This window comes from Canis lupus, chromosome 22 (assembly GCF_011100685.1).
Source record: "Canis lupus familiaris isolate Mischka breed German Shepherd chromosome 22, alternate assembly UU_Cfam_GSD_1.0, whole genome shotgun sequence".
NCBI classification, from domain to species: domain Eukaryota; kingdom Metazoa; phylum Chordata; class Mammalia; order Carnivora; family Canidae; genus Canis; species Canis lupus.
In genome coordinates this window covers 8385045-8396042 of record NC_049243.1, presented here as the reverse complement: position 1 = coordinate 8396042, position 10998 = coordinate 8385045, and the positions used below count along the sequence as shown (strand labels likewise).

General features: G+C 37.5%; 1 long non-coding RNA gene across 1 annotated transcript in view; it reads left to right on the top strand.

Annotated features, from left to right (window-relative positions):
* The first annotated feature begins 6957 nt into the window (after nt 1-6957).
* LOC119865125 overlaps nt 6958-10998 on the top strand; it is a 66756-nt gene continuing 62715 nt past the window's right edge. The window contains exon 1 of the long non-coding RNA XR_005375987.1: nt 6958-7096. This is a non-coding gene — a long non-coding RNA (uncharacterized LOC119865125). The remainder of the gene's footprint in view (nt 7097-10998) is intronic.

The following is a 10998-nucleotide window of genomic DNA, read 5'->3' as shown; positions in this document are numbered from 1 at the left end:
ATCTAGTTCTTCTTAGATGTAGAGGTCAAAAACATTTTTCTTTTCTTTTTTCTTTATTATTTTTTTAATTTTTAAAGACTTTATTTCTTTGAGAGACAGAGAGAGAACAGCCATGCACCAGTCAGGGGAGGGGCAGAGGAAGAAGGAGAAGCAAACTCCCCATCAGCAGGGAGCTGGATGAGGAGCTCAATCCCAGGATGCTGAGATCATGACCTGAACCACCCAGGTGCCCCTCAAAGACATTTTTCTAAATTGCAGATTGGATCCCAATCTTTTCTTGCTTAAAATCCTCTTAGTCCATAGGATAAAGTCAAACTCTTACCAGGACTCTACAAGCCTGCTGTGACCCACCTCCAACTTAGCTCTCTGTGCTGGCCCCATGCACCTTCAGCTACACCAGAGCATCCTAATGTGTGTGCCTCTGTGCCTTCATACACACGATCCCCTTGCTCTTCCTCCCCTGATCCTCTAGACAAATTCTTCCTCACCTGAGGATTCAGCTTATGAGTCATTTCCCTGGATAATCCTTCCTGAACTCCCCTACTAAACCACTCTGGTGCCCCCACCATGCTTCCAATGCCATGTCTACTGGAGTCTCTGTGTGGTGGTGCTTTTCAACTGGACCTACACATCAAAGTCACCTGTGTAACTTCTAACATATAATAATGATGCCTAGACCTAATGGCTAGAGATTTTGATTCAGGGGTTTGGGTGGGATTTTACAAATACCACAGGAATGGAGAAGCCCACTGATGTGAAATTTATTTGCTTCCCTGTTGATTTCTCCCCACAGCGATGTGGAGCAAGGTGCTCTTTCTCCAGAACACCTGCTTTTGAATCCTGGCTCTGTTACCTGGCTGCTGAGTCATCTGATGCCATTTTCTTCACCTTATTTGTGAAACAGGGAAAATAATAGCACTTAACTGACAGGCTATGATGGTCAAATAAGTAATCTATGTAAAGCCCTTAGAACAAGGCACTCAATATGTGTGAACTATTATTTGCTGTTGACAAAAGTGTCCAGAACAGGGACTAAGTTGTTTATTCTTAGAATTCCAAGGCATCATGCCTTTGCCTGGCTCATGGGTTGGCATTTAGTAAATGTTTGAGGAATTGAACTGAAAATTAGAATCTATGTGAGAAGAAAATTGGAAGACCTGGTGGGAGTAATGTTAGGTCTCTAACTTCCTGCTTTATCAGAAAGACTTCATGGAATCACAAGTCCGCAGCCCACCCAGATATTGTCCAAAGATGAGCACCAGCGGATGAACAGGGAGTGCAAACAGATCAAGCTATGGAAAATGCGGAAACATTGTGGAAGAGCAGGTGGTCTCTAGAAGATTCGTTGGGAAAGCCTTTTTTTGCCCCTAATATTTTGCCTGGAAAATTCAATAAACACTGAATTGAATGCATGAATAAAATGTATATCCATTTGAGTGGTGGCTTCAAATAATTACATGGATTTACCATCTTGGTGCCTTAGAGTTGGAAGAGGTATTAGATATCTTAACTCTTTAGATCAATTTCTTTATCTATCAATGAAGGAAAATTGCAGTGGCTTCTCTGAACTTACATGACCACTTGTGTCAAAATGAGGGACTCATGTCACCGCTGGGCTTGAGATAGGCTGCCACCACCATTGTCATTAATAGTGATAATTATATAATCAAACACATTATCTTCTCATTTCCGTCAAGACTACTCCTCCTTTTGTTATAATGGGTGGCATTAATCCCTCCCAGCTACCTCAGGTTAGTTACTATTGATCAGAATGAAAATCATTCATATTAGAAGTTGACACATTAGTAGAATGTGTTAAGTCAACGGCTCAGAAAGACATACGGAGACCAGCAGATGGGTCTAGAAAAGCAGATGAGAGAGCAAATATAGGATCATAGGAGGTTGATATTCTTTTAATCATTAAAAAAAAAGGAGGGAGAGAAGCCAAGTAAATTTCCTTTTTTTTTTTTAAACCCTGATAAGTAAGCTAAAAGTCTTGATAAAAATTGGACTTCAAAAATGCTGCTCTCAGGTGCCTTCAGTTGTGGTAATTTAGTTCATCATAATTCTCTGATGTGTATTTTAATTAACTGGGTTCAGTTTTATTCCTTCCAAGATTATAAAGCACATTGTCCTGTACACAGATACCAGCAATAAATAATATGTTGAATTGAATTCAGCTGTACTGCAGTGTTATAACTCAGCTTTACCCTAAACCAAAGAATTAGAGAGTTTCTCTTGATGTTCTTTTCACCTAGATTCATCTATTCAAATCAGGTTCAAATATGTTCATTTCATACAAATGAAATTACATAATGAGACTAGAGGGAGGTGCACATTTTGATCGGTCCCAATATTTGACAACTTCTAGGCCATCCCGGATGGGTGGCCTCTGGACATGTTTCTTCACTTCTCTGAGCCTCTTTGTCTTCTGTAAAACAAGGCTAATAGTATCATTCTCACAAAAGGTTGATATGTGTCTCTGAGCATCTGAAAGCACCAGTAAAACAGCTGGCATGTGGTAAACACTCCAAATATTTTTTTTCTACTGCCATTTTACCTTTTCCATTCCTTTCCTTTGAGGTCTTCAAGGATAGCAAATTATCCTTGCTTTAGACATTTCGATCGTCTGGGGAGTTCTGGTCTAATTTCCAGGGAAATAGCTAGTACTGGTTATTACTTCTCCCTTCGTCTGGTCTCATCTCTTTTCATACAGATGTTTACAGATGCAGAAAGGAACCCTCAGTGGTTGATTCTTCTATACTCCCAATGAGATATGACTGTTGTCATGTGGAATAGTGTCTCCATTACTAAAGCACTTTTATTATAGGCACCAGCTTCTACATGTAACATAGGATCCAGACCCAGAATAAGGCTCTAAAAGAGATGGTTAGGTCTCTATATCAGCAAACTTACTTCTGTAGGATTTTCTATCCAGGGCCTGTCCGGAAGCCCATGCTGCATAAAGCAGAGAGAGGGGCTGCTGAAGTGTATGATATGATTTCCTGGATACATTTCTCAAATTTTGTAATCTGAAACGTGGAAAGACATGTCTGGGAATGGGAAGGGGAAACATGGCAATGAGACACTACATTGAAGTGACTCTTAACGATATGTTGGGTGAATGTGTTGAAAAATGTTTTCCAATCAACATGTATTATGAGTATTGTCAGTTGTTTAAAGGGAACTCATCAGAGGAAGATATTCTATATCTCTAGGTGAGAATGAGTCTGAGGGTGATTGATTCTCCAAGTGACTAAGAAGGAAGCTATCCCGGAGAGAGATTATCGTGGAGGTGAAAGAAATGCCTTCTTTGGAAAAATCTTAAATTTAACAAATTTTTAGACTCTACTTGCTTAATGTAAAAATTTAATTAATTCAAAAAAGGGGGGGTTAGGAACCTGATATCCAAATTTTTAGAAATAATAACTCTGAACAAGGTGATAAACATATTTCCAGACATCTTTCTATGCATTTGTATAATTTAGATATATGTATATGTGTTTACATAAATGGGGTTATGCAACTTGCATTTTTTACTCAACAATGTGTCTTAGGTTTCTATTGTCAAAGGATCAAGATCTTTGTCATCATTGATACATAATATTTTATCATGCAGCAGTTTACTCCAGTGAGTCTCATTTTTTTTCAGGTTTATTTTATCTTTTTTATACTCTCTACACCCAAGGTGGGGCTGAAACCCATATCCCCAAGATCCAGAGTCATAAACTCTTCTGACTGGGGCCAGCCCAGCATTGCCAAAGAGTTACCTTTTGATTAGTGATACAAACAATGCTATAATAAAATTCCCCAGGTAAGTGCTTTAGGTAAATTCCTATGAAGTTAGTTTATTGCATCGTTTTACATTCTGATACATATTATCAAAATTTATACTTTGCCATATACTTTATAAATGTATAATTTTATAGTGATACCTGTGTACCTGTTTCCAACAACCTTACCCAAAATATAAATCCCTTATTGTCTTTTTTTTAATAGACACCAAACCTCTTTTTTAAACATTTTTATTTATTTATGATAGTCAGACAGAGAGAGAGAGAGAGAGAGAAAGAGAGAGGCAGAGACATAGGCAGAGGGAGAAGCAGGCTCCATGCACCGGGAGCCCGACGTGGGATTTGATCCCGGGTCTCCAGGATCGGACCCTGGGCCAAAGGCAGGCGCTAAACCGCTGCGCCACCCAGGGATCCCCCTTATTGTCTTTTGTATATGATGCAAATATTTTCCTCTAGGCCAATTATTTCCAACTCCCTTTTATGGTATGTTTTAGTTTTTAAAATTGTTTTACTTTTTAAAAAATATTTTATTTCTTAGAGAGAGAAAGAGAGAGAGAGAGAGAGATCACAGCAGGCAGAGGGAGAGGGAAAGAGAAAAGGAAAGGGAGGGGAAGAAGCAGGCTCCCGAATGAGAAGGGAGCCTTATGCAGGGCTCGATCCCAGGACCCTGGGATCATGACGTGAGCCAAAGGCAGAAGCTTAACTGACTGAGCCACCCCATGCCCCTGTGGTGTGTTTTTATTTATTTAGTTATTATTTATTTTTTTGTATATTTTTTTTATATAAAGATTTTTTTTTAATTTTTATTTATTTATGATAGTCACACACAGAGAGAGAGAGAGAGAGGCAGAGACATAGGCAGAGGGAGAAGCAGGCTCCATGCACCGGGAGCCCGACGTGGGATTCGATCCCGGGTCTCCAGGATCGGGCCCTGGGCCAAAGGCAGGCGCCAAACCGCTGCGCCACCCAGGGATCCCTGTATATTTTTTTAATTGGAGTTCGATTTGCCAACACATGTCGGGTGTTTTTATTTATTTTATTTTATTTTATTTTTATTTTTTTAAATAATAAATTTATTTTTTATTGGTGTTCAATTTGCCAACATACAGAATAACACCCAGTGCTATGTGGTGTGTTTTTAAATAGAAGTTTCAAACTATGTATTTAAATTTATCAGTCTTTTTATTTCTGTTCGTGTGTGTGTGTGTGTGTGATATGCTTATCTATGAAAATATTACACCAAAGCATTTTATGATACTTTATATAATTTAATTTTTCAAATCTTTAAATCTTTGAGATATCTGGGATTTATTTTGATATAAAGGAAAAGGCAGAGGGATCTTGCTATATTTCTTTTCCCGCTCCAAATAGTGATTTAATTTTCCAATATTTTTCTTAAATGATCGCATTCTTTATTTTCTATACATATCTGGACTTATTATTAGATTATTTATTATTTCTATTTATTAGTTTGTCCATTCCTGTGCTAGTGACTCACATAAATTTACTATTATATGTGGTTTTAAATATCTGTGGGGACAAATTCTGTATTGCCAATTCCACCTCCAATTTCTCTTATTTTTCAGATTAGATTTTTTTTTGTCTGTCTGCCAGCATTCTTTTAGAAGCATTCTTGATTGACTATAATTTTGATTGGATTGCACAAAACTTTTGATTGAGATCTAATATCTCCATATTGATTCTTTTTAATCCGTCAATACCTCTTATTTAGTCATATTTCCTTTTATATCTTTCAGTAATGTTTTGTTTCAGATTTTTTTTTTTACATATAAATCCAATGTATGGCTGCTGAAGTTTATTTCTGGTCGTTCAGCAAATCGTGATGTTTTGTTCTTTGTCATGTAGCTAATTAGGATCTATGCTTCTGAGAATTCTTTCCCCTGTGGACCCAAGTTAGGATTGGCCAAAGGAGAAATTTGCATGAGGTTTAGGAGTCAGAGATGAATCAGCAGCTATTGTGTTCTGAAGGTCATTGTTGGTCTGAGGCGGTGGGAGACCGAGGTGCTGGTAGGTTCCACTTTGTCCTGGCTTCTCCCAACACCACATGGTCTTCCTTTTCCTTCCTTCCTTCCATTGCTGACCACCGACCAACAGTAACTCCATGTGCACCACCAGATTCTTTGTTGCAGCTCACACAGGTGACAGCCATGAGGAGCCACCGACCTTCCATGCATGTCTACACCAGTCCCTGCCATCCAGCAGCTGGATGTGCCTAACTGCCTGCCAGCACTGACTCAGTTACCCACCCCAGGGCTGGTTAGTGAGTTTTCTCTGATCCTTTCCAGAACTTTACTTTCCTAGTTCACCTCAAAGTCTCCAAGGTCTAATTGGAATAATAAGTTCCTTATTCCTTAATACTCACAGAAGTTCTGCTTCCCTGACCAAACCCCAACCACTAGACAGAAAGGAAAAGGACATAAGCACAGGCTCTCAGGGATCTGTGAGGAATGGAAAGCTTCAGATGCAGGACTGGTGGGATGTCCATAGATTGGCAGACTGGAGTTTGAGCACCAGAAGAGGGACCCCCATCTTTCACTGCCTTCATTGTTTACAGGGGAGTTGGGAAGGACAGGATCCCATATTCAAGCAGTGGGACCTGAATTTTGCAAGTGAAATTACAGCCTTGCTGGTGTGAGAAATATTAACTAGATTGTCCAGTATTAAATATAAATGTTGATCAAAGACACCTTTCTAGTTCCTAATTTGAAACATGTCTTATATTGGGCTCTAGTTTATACATGCGCGCGCGCGCACACACACACACGGACACGCCGGGTGGGGTTGGGAGAGAAATAAGCATTGTGATAAAGAAGTATCCATGTATTTTTACTTTACTATTTTGATCAATAGGAATGGTTATCAAAAGTCTTTTTGAAATTTAAAGAGATTCACATTACATATATTATTATATTGTGTGTTATAATATATTCTCATTATATATATTATTATATTATATAATATACATATTTTTCTCCCATGACCAATTTACATGGTAACTTTTTGGTATGGACTGGATGTGTTCCTCCAAAATTCATAGGTTGAAATCCTATCCCCCCAATACAGTGGTGTTTGGAGGTGGGGCCTATGGGAGGTGATGAGGTCATGAGGGTGGAGCCCTCACAAATGAGATTAGTGCCTTTATAAAAGTGACCCCAGAGAGCCCCCTCACTCTTCTGTCAAGGGAGGATACAGCAAGAAGAAAGCTGTAAGCCAGGAAGTGGACCCTTACTGAACAATAAACCTACTGGCACCTGATCTTGGAGTTCCCAGCCTCCAGAACTGTGAGAAATTAATTTCTGTTGTTTATAAACCACCCATTCTATGGTATTTTGTTATAGCAGCTCAAAAGGAATAAGACATTTTTGTAAATAGACTTCCTCAGTTAGTTCTGTTTGTAGTCCTGCTCAGATTTTGGAATCAGGGCCATGCAAGCCTAAAGGAATGGAAACGTTCCAGACTTTTTGTTTGTTTGGAACTAATAAATACCAAAGGTATTACCTATTCCTTGAAGGTTTGCTGTAACTCATCTATAAAATTAATCAGGTATTATCTACTTTCTAGGGTAAATCTTTAACTGTGTTTTCAATTAAAAAATAGTTTTTTGGGGGGGGATAAATTCTGTTAATTTCAGTTTCTCTAGAAAATAGTTATAAAAATTATAAATTTTTCACATTATTTCTTTACAAAACATTTGATCTGTACCTATGATTTGTAAACTCTTAACAATTTTTTCTAGTATTATATAGTTGTGCTTTCTCTCTCACAGGTTAGTTTTCTTTGTATATATTCACTGATAAATCTTTTTCACTGATGCTTTTATTTTTTTTCCAAATCATTTATTTCTGATTTAATATTTATTAATTCTTTACTCTTACTATTTTTTATTTATTATGCTTTTTCAAGCTTCTTAAGATGAATGCTCTTTTCATTTAATTGAAACTTTTCTTATGTATTAGCAATACTATCTAAGGTTATGGATTTTCTATTGAAAATGACATTGGCTGTATCTCTTGAGTTTTCCATGGAGTATTTATATTGTCATTAATTCTTTTTTTTTAAACTGAATCAATCTTAGACATAATACACTTAAGATTTTAATGAAAACTCCATGCCAGTTTACAGAATAAAATATTTCTGACAGAACTATTCCAGAAATAACTTAACTTCATGTTTCACATTTATGGCAGGGTTATAGTCTTTGTTTTATTCCAAAAATATTTTTGAGAAATAATATTTGAAGGTTTCATCAGTTTTCCAAGAGCCTTTCTTAATCTTGAATTAATGGATTAATTTATAGTTTTTATTTTAATTCCAGTTAATTACCATACGATGTGATATTAATTTCAAGCGTATGATATAGTGATTCGAAACTTCCACAGGACACCCTGTGCTCATCACAATAAGTGTCCTCCTTAATCTCCACCACCTATTTCACTCCCCACCCCTACCCTGTCACACCTCCCCTCTGGTAACCATCAATTTGTTCTCCATAGTGAGGAGTCTGTTTCTTGTTTTGTCTCTCTCTCTTTTTTCCCTTTGCTTGTTTGTTTGTTTCTTTACTGGCATTAGTCTTTTTTTTTTTTTTGGCATTAGTCTTTAAATAATGTGTAATACAAGTTTTAGTTTCCCTTTGACCAAAGAATTATTTATAGATCAAGTTTTCATTTTCAAGAAGATATTTTTTAAATCTTATTATGTTGTCAGTTTATGCTATTGTGTTGCACTCAGAAAATTACCAGGTGTCTGTGGTCCGTGAAAAGAAAGTCTACTCTTCTCTTTGATGTATATTGTCAGGGATCCAAGGGGGATGGACTAATAGATGAGGAAGAGGGGATTTTAGGATGGTGAAAGTATTCTGTATGCCACTATGGAGGTAGATACATGACATTATGCACTGGTCAAGACCCATAGAACTATATGACACATATAGTTCAAGAGTAAACCTTAATGTAAACTATGAACTTTAGGCCATTACAGTACATCAATATTAGACCATTAATTGTAACAAGTGTGCCACACCAATGCAAGATGTTTGTTATGGGAGAAGCTGTGTGTGTGCATGGGTATAGGGGCGGTATTTGAGAATTCTCTTTGTTTTCTGTAAAGCTGAAGCTGTTCTAAAAAATGTGAAGTCTGTTTATTTGGCCCACTCAGTTTTGACCAAATGTTGCTTTTCTAGAGAGGTAACAGGGTGCAGGAAGACACAGACTGGACTGAACTAGCAGGAGGCAGGATGAACTCCTTATCCTTCTATGACCTGGGTCCCTTATCCTTCTCTTTAAGCTAACTCTTAGCATATATTGTTTTAGATTTTGTCTTTACAATTAGAATACTCAAGCCCTTTGGTTCCTATGCAGTAAAATATTTGGCAATAGAGTATACTATCTTTTCTATATAAAATGTCCAAAAATACTTATTGTATTGACTATATTTTGCCATATAAAGAAGGTAACAAGGGCTCAAAACCAAGCCGGAGTCTCTTTCTGGCATTGCTATAAATCTCTGATCCATTTTCTAACACTCTTGCTTTTAAATGAGTTTGTAGCAAGCACATGGGCCTATTTGATAAAAGGTTTTGAAAAGAAGCTTTGAATTGCTGGGACTCTGGACCTTTTGATCTTAGTAAGTGGGGTAGGTGACATGTAACCCTCTTCTTCCCTTTTGATTGCCTTTGTGGAGCTTGTTGAAATGAGATGGGCTAACTCATCTTGCTAGCCATCCATCAGAGGTAATCTGGAGAAAGAAGGTCAGAAAATGCTTTTGTCTTTAGGGACCAAAGAGAGTTGGTCACGGGATTTGTTTTTTGTTTGTCTGGTTGTTTATTTTTTGGCACTTAACAGTAGTTGCTGTGGCCAGTTACAAAAGGAACTTCAGTGATTTTATTTATTCATGTATTTATTTATTATTTTTGGTCTTTATTTTAATTCCAGTTAATTAACATACAGTGTTATATTAGTTTCAGGTGTACAATGTAGTGATTCAATAATTCCATACATCACCTGGTGCTGAAACCTCTGTGACTTTAATGGTTCAGAAGCATAGCTCTATTATCAGGGGCTATTAAATACATTGCTTCATATACTTAACCTAATAGTCACTGGTGCAGCTAATGAAGCCAAGGGACGTTAAAACCCTAAAAGTTCAAACTAGATTGGGTGTGGTAGGTTCTCCTTCAGTCAGCAGTTTTCAGGGCAGGGTCCTCTGCAGTTGCACTGCAAGATAAAAACCATTTTTCCTAATACTTTGAGGACATAATTTGCTCATTTCACTAGGTTGACATTTGCACTGATGGTGGATAAAATTGCTCAAACCGTAGGACCAGTCCAGGCAGCGGTACCAAGGTGTACCAGTAGCCATCGCATTCTTCCCTACCAGGTACCAGCAGTGTGATTTGTGATTATCATCATGTCCTGCCCTGACCCACAAGTCACAACTTTCTCCCAATTATTAAAAGATGTTTTATAAACAGAAATTTACATTTTATATTTTTATTTTTTTAGTAATAAATTTATTTTTTATTGGTGTTGAATTTGCCAACATACAGAATAACACCCAGTGCTCATCCTGTCAAGTGCCCTCCTCAGTGCCCGCCACCCAGTCACCCCCACCCCCCGCCCTCCTCCCCTTCCGCCCCCCTAGTTCGTTTCCCAGAGTTAGGAATCTTCCACGTTCTGTCTCCCTTTCTGAGTGAAATAAGTCAATCGGAGAAGGACAAACATTATATGGTCTCATTCATTTGGGGAATATAAATAATAGTGAAAGGGAATAGAGGGGAAGGGAGAAGAAATGGTAGGAAATATCAGAAATTTACATTTTAGATGAATAACTGCAGGCTCTGGAGGAACTAGAGCATTTTTGCAATTGAGTTGCAAGCAACTAGCTGCTTTTTCCATGGAACACCATATTTATCTGAGAGAATGATTGACAGCTTTGTGTCCTGGGCAGTTTTTCATTTTTCTCAAAAATTGAGAAATTTGAGCCTGGCACTTCAAAGGAAACAACTGACAGTACTTACGGCCAATGATAAAATTTGAGCTTTATTTAAAATGAAAATTAGTTCAAGAACTGATGAGGTCAACAGCTTCTAAATACTTTTTTTTTTTTTTCTTCTAAATACTAGAAGACTTTTCCAGTGAGATCAATAGTGACACGAACAAATATTAATGGTTTTATGTTGTATAAC